Genomic DNA, 16,358 nt, shown 5'->3' with positions numbered 1-16,358 from the left:
AAAAGGCAAACTTTGAACCAGTTATAGCTGGAAAATGAAAATAAATATGACACTAGTGACCCCAATCAAATGTTGGAACTGTTTCCCTAATATTTTGGCAGATTGACTATCACTTAAAATCTAATTTAAGCTTAGATGCCTTTTTTACAAGAGCTGCTTCAACTCAAAGAGAAATTATGGGGAAACATGTGAAACTGAGTATGTAGAATGGAGCATTCTTTACCTGGGAAACTATTGAACATTTGGGGTGTTGCAAAAGAGGGGAAAACAAAATCAGGGCAGTAAGTCAATGCAATGAGCTAATCATCCTATCTCCATGGAAACGACAGTGTTGGAGTAGTAGTCATGAAGTACAAGGTACATTCTAAGACATTTATCATTGTTTAATGCAAAGAAAACTGTAGTGAAGGGTGATTCATTTGAAATGGCAATGCAGTGATTGGGATATGTGGGCAGAAAAATACTTAATACCTAGCAGTATTTCACCCTGTTAGAGCCCCTCTTGATCTTGCAGAGTCAGTGACTCCACTCTTCTCCAGACAAAACATAGTAGCAGTGTCGTGTCAGCAGACCTGGACTATCTTTCCAAAGAAGATAGTAGATCAACAGTGCATAACACTTAAATTTTTGAAGAACAAGATGCTTTCTTCATACCTTCCCAATGTTTCTGAAATTCCATGACAAAAATGAAAAAGTCCTTAGAATAATCTCTATTCGGTTTCCTTGAAAAATTCCATATTTTTCTCTTTCAATTTTATAAACAAATTCTACTTAAAGACTAAGATTTTGTTGCTTTAAGATTTGTTATTGAAAAGCACTCATGTTTTGTTGTCATATCTTTTCAGAAATAGCTAGGTATCTACTTGTAGTCAGTAGAAAATCAGAACACTGAAATCCTGGGAAATTACTTCTATACCCCAGAAAACCACTAGAAGTGATTTGGGGTTTCAGATGTAATATGCATCTTTTTAGTCAGCTAAAACTAAAAGATTTCACTCTATGTAACAATTCTGTTGTTCTGTTGAAATGGAAAATCACATAGATTTTGTAAATTCCCTAGAGCTCATCTTGGGACCTAGCTGGTTTGAAGAAATTACTGTATGGAACTGAGTTGTTTTATCATCCACTTTATGATTAGAATGACACTAGCACAAAAAGGGGCAAACTTCAGGCAGAACTATACTATAAAAGATTATTTTTGAATATAAGAAAGATATTTTAAAATAGATCAGATTTTTTTTTTTTAAGTAACTATCATCTCACACAATTTTCAGCCAACCAGAAGAATGAAAAGCCCTATTTATGGAGAGAATCTTAACAAAAAAAAAAAAAAAAAAAAGGGAAGATGATGCAAAGTCTATTACGAGAAGAGGATTTTGTTATCAGATGTGATTATCTCTGGCTGCACTACAATATTATCATATTTGAAAGCAAAAAAAGAGTCAGAATTAAGATCTACATTCTGCTGAAACTTTTAGAGTTGCTCATAAATGCATTATCAAATAATTCTCCAAATGGATATTATTTTCACCGGAGAAAGCTGTTATACCCAAGTGTGTTGGCCATACAACCACATTGTTGTTAAAACACATTATCTAGTTTGTAGAGAGCTTTGCATGGTGAATGTATATGTGCTTATCAGCAAAGCATTTGCTTGTTTTCTTCAGCAGGCCTATTTTCTTTATCCGTAGTACCTGTGACTAATATTCAGATCCTCTTTCAAGTAGTTTACCAACCTGTCAAATGTTTGCTCGCCAGTTTAAGTTTATTGATCCACTATAGCGTTAAGTCTCGCAGGTTTTGGGGGGGATTTGGGTTCGATTTCTTCCCCTCACCTCGGACAATGCGAACCACAAGAGCACATAGCAGCTGACATACACCTCAATGCACTAAAGCAAATATGTTGTTGGTTCGGGGTTTTTATTGCTTTAGAGCAGTACCGTTTTAACCAGTGAGCGCGGCTGGCTATACCAGGTGTAGCTGAAGGCATTTCCTAAGCAATGGAAATCTGCTGTGCAATTACGCAGCGCAATTGAGAGGACAGGTGGTGTAACAAAAAGGGTTGATCAAACCTAAGCTTGGCACAGACCCTACTAAAACCTGTTAATCTTTATATGATTCACACCCATCATCTCCTGTGCTAAGGTCTTCCTGATAACATTTATCTTCTTCTGAGGCCTTTGTTCCCATTTTCAATTATATAAAGTGTTTCATCTTCTTTGCACCCTTCCACACTTTTTCACTTTTGCTAGCTGCAGTAATGCGGTATATTTGCACCTGGAGATTATGAGGGTCAGGTAGATTTTACCTCATTATGTAACGCTCTGGACTCCATGAGACAATGTCAATTTGTAGTTGCACATACTGGCTAACTGAGTTCCTGTTAGCCACACGGGATCTGCTTGGCTTTTTTCAGTTTACATGTAGCTCATCTGAACTCATTCTTCCTGATCAGATTTGTCAGTAAGAGTGGAAGTAGGACCAGCTTTTAGCATTTTCTCCTGTCCTGTTTATCTAACTAAAACCAAAGCAAAAGATCCCATCATTTTATGGACAAAGACTTTGCCTTAAATTATAATTTAAAAAATATATATCGTTGTTTTGGCTTCGGCTGGGATAGAGTTAATTTTCTTTCTAGTAGCTGGTATAGTGCTATGGTTTGGGTCCAGCATGAGAATGTTGATAACACACTGGTGTTTTCAGTTTTGGCTGAGTAGTGTTTAGACCAAGTCAAGGATTTTTCGGCTTCTCATGCCCAGCCAGCAAGAAGGCTGGAGGGGCACAAGGAGTTGGGAGGGGACACAGCCAGGACAGCTGACCCAAACTGGCCAAAGGGGTATTCCATACTGTGTCATGTCACACCCAGTATATAAACTGGGGGGAATTGGCTTGAGGGGGCAGATCGGTGCTCAGGAACTAACCGGTCATCTGGTGGCAAGTGGTGAGCAACTGCGTTGGGAATCACTTGTTTTGTATATGCCAGTTCTAACATTATTATTATTATTATCATCATCATCATCATCATCATTTATCTTCCTTTCTGTCCTATTAAACTGTCTTCATCTCAAGCCACGAGTTAGGGTTTTTTTCAATTCTCTCCCCCATCCTACCGGGTGGGTGGGGAGTGAGTGAGCAGCTGCATGGTGTTTAGTTGACAGCTGGGGTTAAACCACAGCAATCGTTTAGACAAATTTATCTGAAAATAGAATTGTGAAAAGCATTAAAGTCTATTTTTTAATATCCATAGAATTTGGGAAGAATAATGTTAAAATGGTGCAGAAATATGCTAAATTTTATTTAATGCTAGAACACATGTTAGCAGTTCAAAAGGCAAGGTTTGTAATACATATCAAATAAACCTCAATGCCAATACCTAAGGGCTGCTTACAAAGTCCCCTTCCACCAAGCCAGAATGCGCTAGGAAAATGACTGGGAAATATGGATAGGAGGGCAACATTGCTGTGGAAGAAAGCTTAAGCTACTGAGATATGTCTTGCTTCCTAGCTAGTGAAAAGTATTTGAGATTTTAGGTAGAGGCTACAACTCTAAATGATCCAAATTTCTCTCTTCTAAGACTGAGTCTTTAAAGAAAATAGTACTTCTCAGAGGGAGCAGATATTGTCTCCCCAGGATTTCCAAAAAGGCTGCATTAATACAGAGGAGTCACAGCAATGAGAGCAGCTTTGTGGTAGCTACACTTGATCAGGAAATAATGTCTTCCCTTTACAAACATTTCTATTCAACTGAATTCCTTTTTTGTTATTACTTCAGGGATTCTGAATGTTGTCAAAACATTCTGAAACTATATTCAGAAAATAGCTGGATTTTAACAGAAATAATGTTTTGATTTTGAGCTTTGAATATTCATAGCAAAATAATACTGATTTACAGAAGTCCATTTTCCTATTTTTTTTGACCATTTTGTACAACATTTCTATTTTGTGAGAAAACATTCTCTTAAAATAGAGACAAATTCTACTCAGTGAATGCAGAACCCATTCTTCTCCTGTTTATTGCTTTACCATTACCACATTTCTTAAAAAACACTATCTGCATCTTTCTGGCTGTTCTTGCTTCTCCTTGCTCTAGAATTCATTGAAGCTGATGATCTTCCAAAAAGAGATTGGCTTCTGAGAGCTGGTGCTGCTCAGTAGAGCAGTATGCAACACACACTACCCGTGAGCGCAACTGAGAACGGTCCAGAAGTGATTTGAAGCTGCCCTGCGCCTTCCTCCCATACTGACTTGCAAATTCTCTTGTTTATAGCCTTCTCCTGCTTGCAACCAGCAGGACATAATGACTACCCTGATCCTCCTTGGAGCAGAGAAGCAGATGTAGAGGCCAGCGACAACAGCCCACTACCCCAGTCACACATCTCCGCTTCGCCCTGCGTGCCCTCCGGCAGTTCTTAGCGGCTGTTCAGTTGGGATCTAGAAATGGTCTTATAAAAGCCTGGAAAGTTTCTTTGTTTTCAGAAACTGGTGAATTTTATCATTTTTTCAAGCAAACTTTTCCAATCATAGCTTCCCACAAGCCAGCATTCCGTTTGTACTCAAGGCATGGTTTAAATATGCTGTCCAAGTCCAACAAACCTATCAGTGTACATTTTACCTTTCTTTTCCTTTCCTTTCAGCTGCCACCTTTTGTTTCATAAAGAACTACTCCATAGCAGAGTTCAGATAAAATATTTTATCTGGCTTAGGTAATTTTCCAAAGTATTTTTCTTTAGTATTAAAAAGTTCTTGTTCTGATAAAGGCAAATGCAAAAAATCTGCATGTTTGTGTGTCTCATACTTCTTTGTATGAACTTCCTTTCACTCAGCTGATGTTTGTATGGCATTATCTAATGTAAGTCAAAGGGGAAAACTCCATTATGGGAGAATGCCAACAACTGTAGAATGAGATACCAGCTTACCTCCAGCAATTTGCTTTGCTTCATGAAAGAAAGCTTTAATGTATACGTGCTGATCTTGGAGACATCAGAAATATCTTACTCGCATTCAAGGGACCACTCCATATTCATAGGAATTAAGCATAAAGAAAAAGCACAAAGAGTTGCAAAACACAAATTAAAATCAAATTTGTAACTGAATGACCTGGTGATTGTCTTTTCCCCAACCATGGGCAACATGAACAAAATGAGGAAATTTTCATCCACCTTAAAAAAAACCTATCTGGAAATACCACATTCTCAGAAGAGCTCTCATTTCCAGCTTTTGTCAGAATGAGATAATCTATTTACAGTGCCATTACCCCAGAAGACTCTGTAATGGCAAAGATTTGCAAGAGATGCAGGTATTTGTGACATCCCGGAGTGTTGTGTTCTGGGATGGCTTTACCAGACAGGAAAGCCTGAGGCTGTTCATAATACTTAAAAAGAAAGGATAAAAAATAGAGTGGCTTTAATTCTTCATCTTACCTGACAAGTCAACCTGCACCTCAAAACAGTTGACATGTTTTTCTCACTTGTTACCTGTTCCTGAGCCTCAGTTCCACAACTCCATGCAGGAGATCATGAACATTTTTTGGAGACATCCTTGCTGATTTCCAGAATCACTGAGCAGCGTTATTTATCATTCATATTCTCAGCACCTTTATTTGATCTTTTGGAGGATTCTCCAATGGATGGAGGTAGGGAAAGTGCCAACAAATTCATCATCGTTGAGTAGTGGGGCAATGGGATTTGTGTACGGCAGCACAAGTCCTGCGGGAATACTCTGTTTAAGGGATGATGATGGAGATGAGATATACATATGACTGAGGGGGCTCTCCTAGAAGAAGACCACCTCCAGAAACTGGCAGTCTTGGGTACAAAGGCAGCTTGGTTTGTATAGGCACAGAGAGGGAGTTAGTTTCCCAATAGAGTAGGTGAGTAGTACTCACCTCAGGACGCTGAATCAGGCTTTGGAGGTGCCTTTCTCCCTGGACAGATCTCTGATGGCAATATAGGATAGCAAGATGTCTAATTTAGGCTGCCGCAATCAACTTGGTGGGGCCAGGCTCTTATTTCTCAAGCATCACAGTAATGAAATGAGACATCTAAAGTGGCAAGGGAAAATCTGGCCTAAAATCTATTGGCCAGTAACACAGTATTCACATTCTCTTTATAATCTGTCACTCACTGAGTTGCCTAATTTTCTGGGAAGAGACACACTCTAGTGCCTTCCCATGAATTCACATATTTTATATTTGTAGAATTACTCAACGCCTCAAGCCTCTCTATCCCAATATTTAGGAAGTTCTCCTTGGAGGGAGAATATTCACCTTCAAATGCTGCTCTTCAGACCCTACTCCGAATCATATTCAGTGCTTAAAATGTAGGATCAGTCCTTCACCTGTTCATAGACTTATCTGGGTAATATGTCACTGTTCAGAATCTGTGTAAGTTCAGGCCACTGTTCTTACATTACACCAGACAGTACATAAAAAAATTATTGAGTAATGTAATTTGTCTGGCATACCCACACAAGACATACCATTATGCATAGCTGCTGACGTCTGAAAACAAAATTATTGACAAATAATCACAATCCAGATAATAGTGAGAGGTGATGATCTATTTTGCAAAGGAAAATGGAGATCAGCCTTGTTTACATAAAATCAAGCAAAGACCTAGACTAACCACTGAGCAATATAATTTTAGCTCATCACATTCAAAAGAACCCAGACGCACTATTTTACGTGACCACGTCCAAATTTAAAGCATAAATAGAGACAGATATATAGTCCAGCTTCTTCTCTTTTAACCGACAATAAATGAAGTTCTTCAACATAACGCACATGGTACCTTTCTGCTAAATGTCGTACACCCATTACAAATTTGGTTTGAAACCAAGCTGCTTTATTTACTTTCCTGAAATGGCTTTGCAGTTCATTTATGAATCTGCTTAGATATATGACTATCTGTAAAGTCAGTGCAAGCGTGGTAGTAAAGTGGAACCAAAGTTGTCAAAGACAATGAACGTGCATAAGAACTGTTACATTAATCTGGTTTTGTTATTTAGTTTTCTAACAAATATGCTTTAGGTTCTTTTTGTTTGCCTTGTGGTTGCTGAGCCTTGAGGATACATAAGAGTCATATTTTGATGCTTTCTTCATTGCATCTGGGCAAAAATAATACTCTAAAGGAGAAAGGCAAGAAGAAAAAAATGAATAAGAGCAGTGGGAAGAATGAAGAGGTAAGGTGAAAAGATAGATGTTAATAGATGTTTCCAACCGACCAATGGTCCCAGCTGTTCTCAAAGTTAGCCCCTTTCACACCAAAGACCCTGATGATAGAAGGCGACCTGGGACCGTAGTGCAGACTGGAGCATGAAGTATAAAAGTCATAACAGCTTTCTGTTCCTTGAGGAGAGAAGACACACTGAATTTTAATCAAGGCCAAATGTTGGAAGAGCTCGATAGTGGGAACACAAAGCGTTGCAGACCTCTCTTGCTCAGCACTGTTGCCAAGCCAGGGAGTTGCTCTTGACGTTCGCCTCTCTCACCAGGAGGCAGGATGCTCCCACGTCGCAGGATGAGACTCTGTGAAAGGTCCTTGAGACAAGACAAAATTAGCAAACCCTGAGCTATTTCGTGTTTCCCCACTACTCTCAGTCGGAGAACTATTTATTCACTAAAGTTCCTGCATGCTCTTTTGTGTGCCCTTCTTATTTCAGCATCAGCTTCCAAGGCCAAGAGGTCATTTACTCCCTCCTTTTTCTTTCCTTTCATTGGCCTCCTGATCCCCTGAAGATGGCCCCTTTGCACACCAATGCAGTTTGAAAATTGCGAGAAATTAAATTTCAATCTCTCACACAATGGCAGGTGCGTCCTTTTCTACTCTGCTGGTGGAAGAAGAATAGCAGCTGCCCCACCAGAACAATAAAACTACTTTCCAGCTCTCTGTGACTGGCTGTCATTGAACAGCCATGCATAAATATAATCCATGGAGATCCCAGGGGTGGCATTTCTCATCTCTTATCAGCTCTGCTGCACACACCAGAATTTGATAAGACACCTAGAAGGATGATAAAAGCTGCTATTAATCTGTCTAAGTAGAAATAATAAGAGCAATAGTAACAATATCAATAGATTTATGGAAAATCAGTGGCTATGTTATTTTGATGCTGGTTTAATTGCTAAGGGTGGCTAAAATAGCAGATCTGTATTTTTATGTTAACCTGACAGATTAATGTCCTTTTGTATGCCTGAAACAAGCTCAAAATATCTTCTAATTAATTAAAAAAAAAAAAAGGAAAAGAGAAATGAAATAAAAAAATAGTCCTTCACAGTAACCTTTTGAGCCCTTTTAAACATCCACGCCACCGTGCACATAGACATCCATATCTGGCCCTTCTCATCCCGAGTGTTTGCAAAGTGGTAGTATAAGTAATCCTGCTAAAATTATTTTGGGACTTATTAACACTGGAATAGCCTGATGATCTGCCTGGTTCCATATCCTTTCTCAGGCAATGCTCTATGGCAGATGTTCCAGAGGAAAACATTAAATTCCCTATAGTGCACTTGACAATTGTGTAATACTACTGCTCGAGGGGAAATTTAAAACTTTCCCCAGCTGGTAATCAGCTCATATATTGAAGTATGAGGACAGATAATTGTTATCCTACCCAGTGTGACTGCAAATGATATTTTTATTCCTGAGCCTTCCTCTCTGAATCCTACTGATTACTTTCTTTCAGTAATACCCTGTGACTGTGAGTTCCCAGGGCCAGCTTGGTGTTGCATTCGGTTTTGTTCTTGTGGATCTAAAGGAGTATGTTTCAGTTTCATCCAATTTTCTTTTGCGTGTCTTTCTCTTTTTTGTCACAGAAGATTGTCGCTGTCCTCGACTGTCTCTATAACATTTTAATACGCCTCTATGGCATCCTGTTTTACCTCTCCACTCCTCAAAGGAAAAACTTTGTGTATTAAACAATTAGTTCTAGTCAAAAGCCACGCTGCTCCATCTTTCCTTTCAAAAACACCAATAACCCAGATAGGTCTAACCCATCTCTTTGCAACCTAAAGGAAAGCACTCATATGAGAACACAGTAATAATAATAACAGCTAATGACAATAGTTCACCCTTTGTAACTACACCTGACCATAGCACTGCAGAAGTTTCTCTTGAGTACATGATTTAGCAGTGCTGACTGACACTTCTCCATGTCAGATAACCCTTCCGAGGAGCAGTAGTAGCTGCATAAACTGCCCATGGCAGTACTGTCAGAATTGGCCCTATGGATGCAAGCACTACTGCAAAGTACAGAAAGGAATACGCCGTCAGTGAAGCACGTCCCTCCCACTGAAACCAGTTGGCAGCTAGAGGATCAGCCTCTCTTCGCTGTGGTCCTCGGGGAATTATCGTCACATCTGTGTGAGACTGTGTGACTGCAGTATCTTAAACATAGAAGAGATGTTGGGAGCACTTCCAGTGAGCCTTTCCATGCCATAAATGTATAATTGCTGGGCTCAGATTTCCACATGTTGAAATCTGTTGACTGGAAGAGGTATCATTTGAACAGATACTTCTGTGGAAAAAATGTGCCCTTTGTGGACAAGCGCTAGTGATACTTGCCCAGTAAACAGAAAGCTTTTTAAAGCTTGGTTATCCAAATTATTTCCTTTTGTTTAGGAGAAGAAAAAAACAAGCTATAGTTCTGGGTTTTTTTCTTATACATGCTTGATGGGAAACCAGAAAGCACAAATTCTCCCTTTCAAAAGGAGAGGAAAAAAATAAGGTCAGCTCTGTAGATCTTCTTGATGTATTGGGCAAGGAAGTACGCATGAAGCTTTCAAGGTAGGAGGCATAATGAAGCACCATAGGGAATAGAAGTCAGTGGGGTGCACGGATGCTTCCTTTCAGAATGATACCAAGGGGGTTAATGTCTGGCCTGGTGATAAAATCCTGGCATCTGTTACTGAAAACACAATGAGCATTGTTGTCATTGAGAGAATGGCTCTGTTTTTCCTGGCATGAGTTACTGTTTGGAAGCTGTTTTAAAATAGAAAAGAAAAAAAAATTCTCACTCTGAAAACTTAAAAATAAAGGACTATGCCAGAATCGCGTTCTCCACTGCATTTCTAGGAAGTGTTGTTGGTTCATTGTTCTGACAACATTATTCCCATACCTTTAAATGCAATTGCTGCTAAAACGCACAGCAAACTGTACAGACTTTGACATAGACACCAACTACTGCATTGAATGTGCTTAAGCTCAGAAATAGAGGCTAAGAGAAGTCTTCCCAAAGGCTGGCTGCAGGCACAGGGCAGTAGTCCTGCTGGGCTTTCTCCTTTGCCAGTGGAGAGCCTTCCATCCCCAGTGCAAGCTTCGGAGCACCCAAATTAAGACCCTCTTCAGACTGTCCCTAGACAAGCTTCTTTTTTTCCCATTGGAGATTAGCCCCTAGCTAAAGTTCATCTTTGTGGAATGCCCTTCCAAAGCATGCCAAGTATTCACATGTGAAATGGGATTACACCCTGCCTTCTTCACTAACCAGTTCCCATTTTTTATGTGAGTTTTTCTCCAAAGATGAAAAGATTTTGTTCATAACTTCTAGTCTGTATACATTAACAATACATAAAATACATCCTTCTGCTATGACATAGCTTCTCAGTTTATACCCAATTAGATTCTGCACTCACTGTTTTTGGAACCAGAGGCAGTGGAGTAGACAGCAGGCTTTTCATTTTCCCTGCTAATTGTTCTGTCCGTGCTCTGTTGCTGCCTGCTATTTGTTGGCTATCAGCTAAATAAACAAAAGCAGGGAGAAAAGGTGAAAACAAACAGTTCTTCAACCTTGGTTTTGATGTCGCCGATTCCCCTGTTATGAAACTTCAGAACTAATGAAGAAAATAATCTCTGTAGGTGCAGAGCTGAGGAGATAGCATATGTTATTCCCAGGCTGCATTACTTGCCTCAGAGCAATGCAAAGGATCATGCTGACTATGACCACAGCTTGTAATGAAAACATTGTTTTCTTTCTTATTTCAGACAATGCTGCCAGTCTGAGCCAACTGCAGAAAGCCTAAGCTGTTCACAAGATGCAACAAATTGAACTCTGTACATTTGGTCAATAAGTAAGCACACATTAGCCAGTGCAGCCCATGCTCCTTTCACTTCCTTGGAGGTGACAAAGGAACAAGAGGCGATAAATGATCCTGATTAGGATCAGATTCAGGGCACCAGAGTGGCTCTGCTATAGCTCCTTGGTGTTAGAGCAAGTTGGGATTGATGCAGCAACGAACCGCTGCATGAAACCATCATGGACAACCTCTCCAGCCGTAGCCAAGATATGCTCACAGCTCTGGTAAATCTGTGCCTGATTCAGTCAATTCCATGGCTCAAACCTACTGCATTTCAGAAAGCTGAGGATCCTTCCATGGCTTGACGAAGCCATCATCAAATGTCTTATCTAGCTTCCAGATTGCCTCATTGAGAAGCAATACAATGGGCCTGATGGGTAAGTCAAGAAAAGTTCATTACATCCCTTTGCAACTGGAAAATGCACTTTTGATTTTCCATAGAGTTAAAACTGAAATGTCAATTAAACAAATTATAGGAGAAAACAAACAAAAGGTACATTGAGAAAACCCATTTCAAAAAAAAACAAAAACAAAAACAAAAGCAAATGCTATTTATTATTTCCTACAATGATTGATTATATTGCAGGTAACAAATTTCATTAAGTTGTAATGCATTAGACAGTGCAGATAAGTAACATGATGGCAGGAAGCCTAGTTCAGATTGGTCCAGTTATTCAAAAATAGCTTTTAAAAGCCAGGAAGCTCAGAGTTATGATTAAATATATGGGAAATTTCAAATACCATCTGCTTCATCCATTTTTTAATGTACAGAATGCATAAATAACCCAGCTAACCTCAAGCCTCTATGGTTGCACCAGCATCAAAGGAATGCCACAGGAGACACACTTCAGTCCTTCAGCTGAATGGTGAGTGGATACCTAAATGTGTTTTGAGCAGTTTGGATTCATTTCCAGATTCTCATCCTCTGGGCACCCTAATTTGCCTCTGGAAACCTGGAGTCTATTCCCTCCTGCTCCATGCATCCCATAACCTGCTGCCAGAAACGCCAATCCTCATTTTAGTAGTAGCAGAGAACTGTCATAAAATCTTAAATTGCAGAATTCATTAGTTTCACAGTACTGGATAGGGGATCACAGAGCCTTTGCTGGCAAGCTCTGTAATATTACAAGTACAATATAGAAAAAAGTTGGCATCAGAAATGTGACGGGCTGAATTATGCTGTCAACTAAGGAAAGAAGCTCTACCAGCCAAGAAGCAAGCTCAGTACATAGCTCTGTCTACCCATCACCCAACATGAGTCATGAGAAGCTGGTATCAGCCTCTCACCCTAGGCCACCTCTGAAACATCTTTTTCTCACAGGGGACAACTTGGACAAGATCATTTTGCCCATGGCATCCCCACATGAGCGCTTGTGGACATATTTCAAGCCACTCTGTGACACCTGAGCACGGTCACTAAGTACCGTGGAGCTGTGACTTGCTGCTGGCAGCAGGTCTCCAAAGCTGCTACAACCTGGTGGAGTTCTCCAGGAAGGTGAACCCCAACTGAAGAGGCACAGTCAAAGCATTTACTGGATCCTTTGTGTAAATGGGAAGGAACTGTCAGTCAGATTAGTGTGAGTGATCAGCAAAGCAACTTTCATAGGGTCAAGGTTTCAGAGGACTGTGATCTGCCCAAGGGCATTGGCTAGTCAAACATCTTTTTTTTTCCAAAAGTATATTCTAATAAAACAGGTCATCACAGAATTAATAGTAAAACTCAGGGAACGTTTGGAGCACCACAGTAGTTCCATTTTTCTCTGAATGAGGTAACTGATCTTACCTAACTGCAGCCTTGCTCAGCCCAGCCATCTGTGACAGGATAGTGAGCAATAAGCGACTCACCATTGCATAATGAGCATTTGAGCCTTCATTGTAGCTGCGTTCTGAATCCTTGCATAGATTCAAATAGCAATGCATGTTCATGTTTTAGTGACCAAGTTAGATAAAGAGATTACTTTTTTTTTTTTTAACTGGGAAAACCATGAGATGAAAGAGAGAATGGAGATAGGCCATTTTCTGCTAAAGAAAATGGACACAGACACTCAAAAGTCCACTCTATTTGCATATACTTTAAAATAAAACATTCATATTTTTTCTTTATATAAATTTCAGTACTAGTTCCCAGAGATAAATCACAGTTGCTGAAAAACTAAGTGGGTATGGAGGTCAGAAACCTCTCAGAAAATTCAGTTACTGCACGTTCTGAAGTCAAAAAAGCCCCATAAAAATTTTACCCTCTTCCATTCCTGCCTCCCTACAGAAAAGAATTACAGCCACCAACTGTGCTGCTGGGGATCCCACAAACTGGAATACTTTTTAGCTCCAGTTTAAGCTGCAAACCATCTTGACTAGCATTCTCCAGTTTGGGGGAAAAAAAAGCTTCACGTAAATGTTCACTGAAAGCGAGTCACAGGCATCCTTTCTGTGAGAATCCCACCTCCCTGAGATGAGCCATCAGCAGTACACATCAGCAGAACTCTTCAAATATTTTAAAAATTACTCCTGTATCATCGTTAAGAGAAGAAAAAAGGTGAGGGAGAGGAGGGCGCTGTCTTCCACACAAGTTCAAGCTTATGATGATTTGCAATACCCTTACAGGACAAAATCGGCGCACAGCATGTGTCTAAGCTCAGGGCCTTGAGACTTCACCTGCCAGCCGCACACAAAGGAGTCAGTGGATCCTTACACATGGGTTTCTCGTCATGTGGATGTTTATGCTCCACCAGAGAAGACGCATTAAATTGCCTCCTTGTCTGGCAGCGTCTAGTCCATGCACTGGGTCTGCCAGGCCAAAAAAGTTCTTCTTGGCTATGGGAATGTGCATTAACAAATAGCCATCAAATGCTCTCCTGCACTGTAAGCAACCTCTCAAGCCAAGAAGATCTTACTAGACAAAAAATACAGCTTGAAGTCACATTCACATCCCTATAAGGGCTCCTACATACTGGGAAGCCCCTCCTTTGAACACAGCCTCCCTGATGGGATAGCGTTAAATTTTGCCTCCAGTGAGATAACCTGGAGGAAATTATTTAGAAGTGTTTGTCTGTTTGTTTGATGCTGTTCTCCTTCTTTCTCTCTCATTTTTTTTTCATGTGCTTTGTTTACTCTTGAGGAAGGATTTGTGTGACTGTGAAGATGATTGAAGCACCATTTTCTCAATCTTTCCCCAGATCACTTCTTTGTGCTGTGTGCCATCCTTTCTTCCTGTGACTCTTCCCTTTGTGACAAAAAAGCACTGCTAATTACATAGATTAGCTTCAAATCCAGGATCAAAGGTTTAGCATTTCGATTTTCTGCTCTTCAGGCATTTTATTTTCTTTCCCTCATTATGGGAAATTTGCAAAACCACTCACTGCAGAATTGAATTGATTTTTCTCTCTAAGTTGAGGAAAAAGGCTAACGGGAAGGGGACTATTCTTAGTTGACCTTATCTGGTGGTTTGGGAGGTTGATATATTGCATTGTACCATTGAAAATGCAGAGTGATGGTCTTCAAGAGTGTTTACAGAATATCTACTGCTGGAAGCCACACTGCTGAGAAAGGAAAGGCTGCCACTGTGTCACTTTTACCATTCATGAGATTGATAAAACCGAACTTACTCTAGGCACATAGTCTGCTTATACACCATTTGCTAGGTTAAATGAAAAGATATGTTGAGTTCCTTGTCTATCAAAAAATTGTACATGCATTCAGAATGGACAGCTGGCATTTTGAAAAGCGGTTCTGGGTTATATACTTCAACTGGAATGAGAGACCTCAATTTCAAACATCGACAAAGGACAGCACTTGTGAGAGTGCCTTGCTCCTGAGGGCAACAAGGACTTGGAGTTCCCTGTGCACTTCTCAATCAAGTTCAGCCCCATTTTCTCAGCTGTTGTCAGATTTAAAAAAAGAAAGAAAAAAAAAAGGCAGGGGGAGAGATTTTCATATTTTAAACGTGGCTTTACTTATCTTTTGCCTTTGAAAATAAATTTCACCTTTGATTCAGTTTTGGCAGTCAAATTTTGCAGAATTGCTTGCATGCAATTTGAACAATTGTTTAACACTATACCTTGACATGCTGAGTTAAAACAATCCCAGGTGTAACACTCCTGGAATAAACACAGTTGCACTGAGAGTCAGCCTATGAAGTGAAAACTGTGTACATGAAAGTAGATATTACTAATGCTGTGCTTAAAACTTTCAGCCAAAGTAAAAAACTTAATGACACGGGGGTGGTGAAGATGAAGCTAGATAAAAGCACAGCTTTCCACAGCACCTTGTTGGATTTATTCTTCTTATGTACAACCACTATAGAGTTTCCCTTTCCCTTAGCAGTAGCCAATCAAAAAAGTGCAAAAATGGAAGATGACTAAAGCATCCTTAACAACAAGCAACACACCATTTGCTCAGTGTCTGCATTAGCTAATTAAAATAGAAGCTGAAAGAATCAGAAGCAGATCCATTACGTGGTTTGCTTTTATGTAAGTTGGATTTATTTGTGTTCAAGCTTACAGATAAACAGTTCATTATGCAAGAAACTGCCTGTATGTACAGTCTGTTCATGTGATATTTTGTTTCTTGAAAGCTTCTCAAGATAAAAAAAAAAAATTACCCTTCCTGTAGCTACATTTTATCATCAAAGACAATGGGAGTGCAGAATTATGGCTTACTCGCCCACACACTGAAGAAAATTGTATGTCATTCCTGCATCTTGATTGGCTGATGATTGCAAGGGATGGATATATTTTCTTTCTCCTTTCTTTTGTTTCTTTCTTTTAGGAAACTTGAATGCCCTCTTTCCTTAGTTTTCCCACTTGTCCATCTACAACCTCTAATGGGAATTTTTACCAAAGGTGCTTGGTCACACTCCCAGACTGTGGGAATGAGGTTTTGCTATTATTTATGTTGTCACACAGATTTTAAAATATAACATATTTTTCTACTTTTACGTTTTGAGGCGGTGAGAAAAAAGGACATTGAACAAACCCACGGCATTAAAGTAATAAAATATCAAGTGAATTTCCTCTATATTTCAAGCTAATTATTTTTTCAACTTTGGTCACACACAGCTAAGAAATATTTAAAGTGATGCAAATTAGAAGAGGGTTAATATACAAACTATAGCTTCATCTGCCACTCTTCAAGCAGAGAATCAGTCTTCCCCCTCAACCACCGCTTTCAAGTTCTATAGCTTAGTGTAACCATTTTAATTGTCTTTTTTCTGCAAGGCATGAAGATAAACCATGCATGAATCAATACATGAATGAATCAGCCTCTGGTCTAGCTTACTGATGTACTCATCATTT

The sequence above is a fragment of the Haliaeetus albicilla genome, chromosome 28 (genome assembly GCF_947461875.1).
Source record: "Haliaeetus albicilla chromosome 28, bHalAlb1.1, whole genome shotgun sequence".
NCBI lineage: Eukaryota > Metazoa > Chordata > Aves > Accipitriformes > Accipitridae > Haliaeetus > Haliaeetus albicilla.
Note: the sequence above shows the minus strand (reverse complement) of the source record.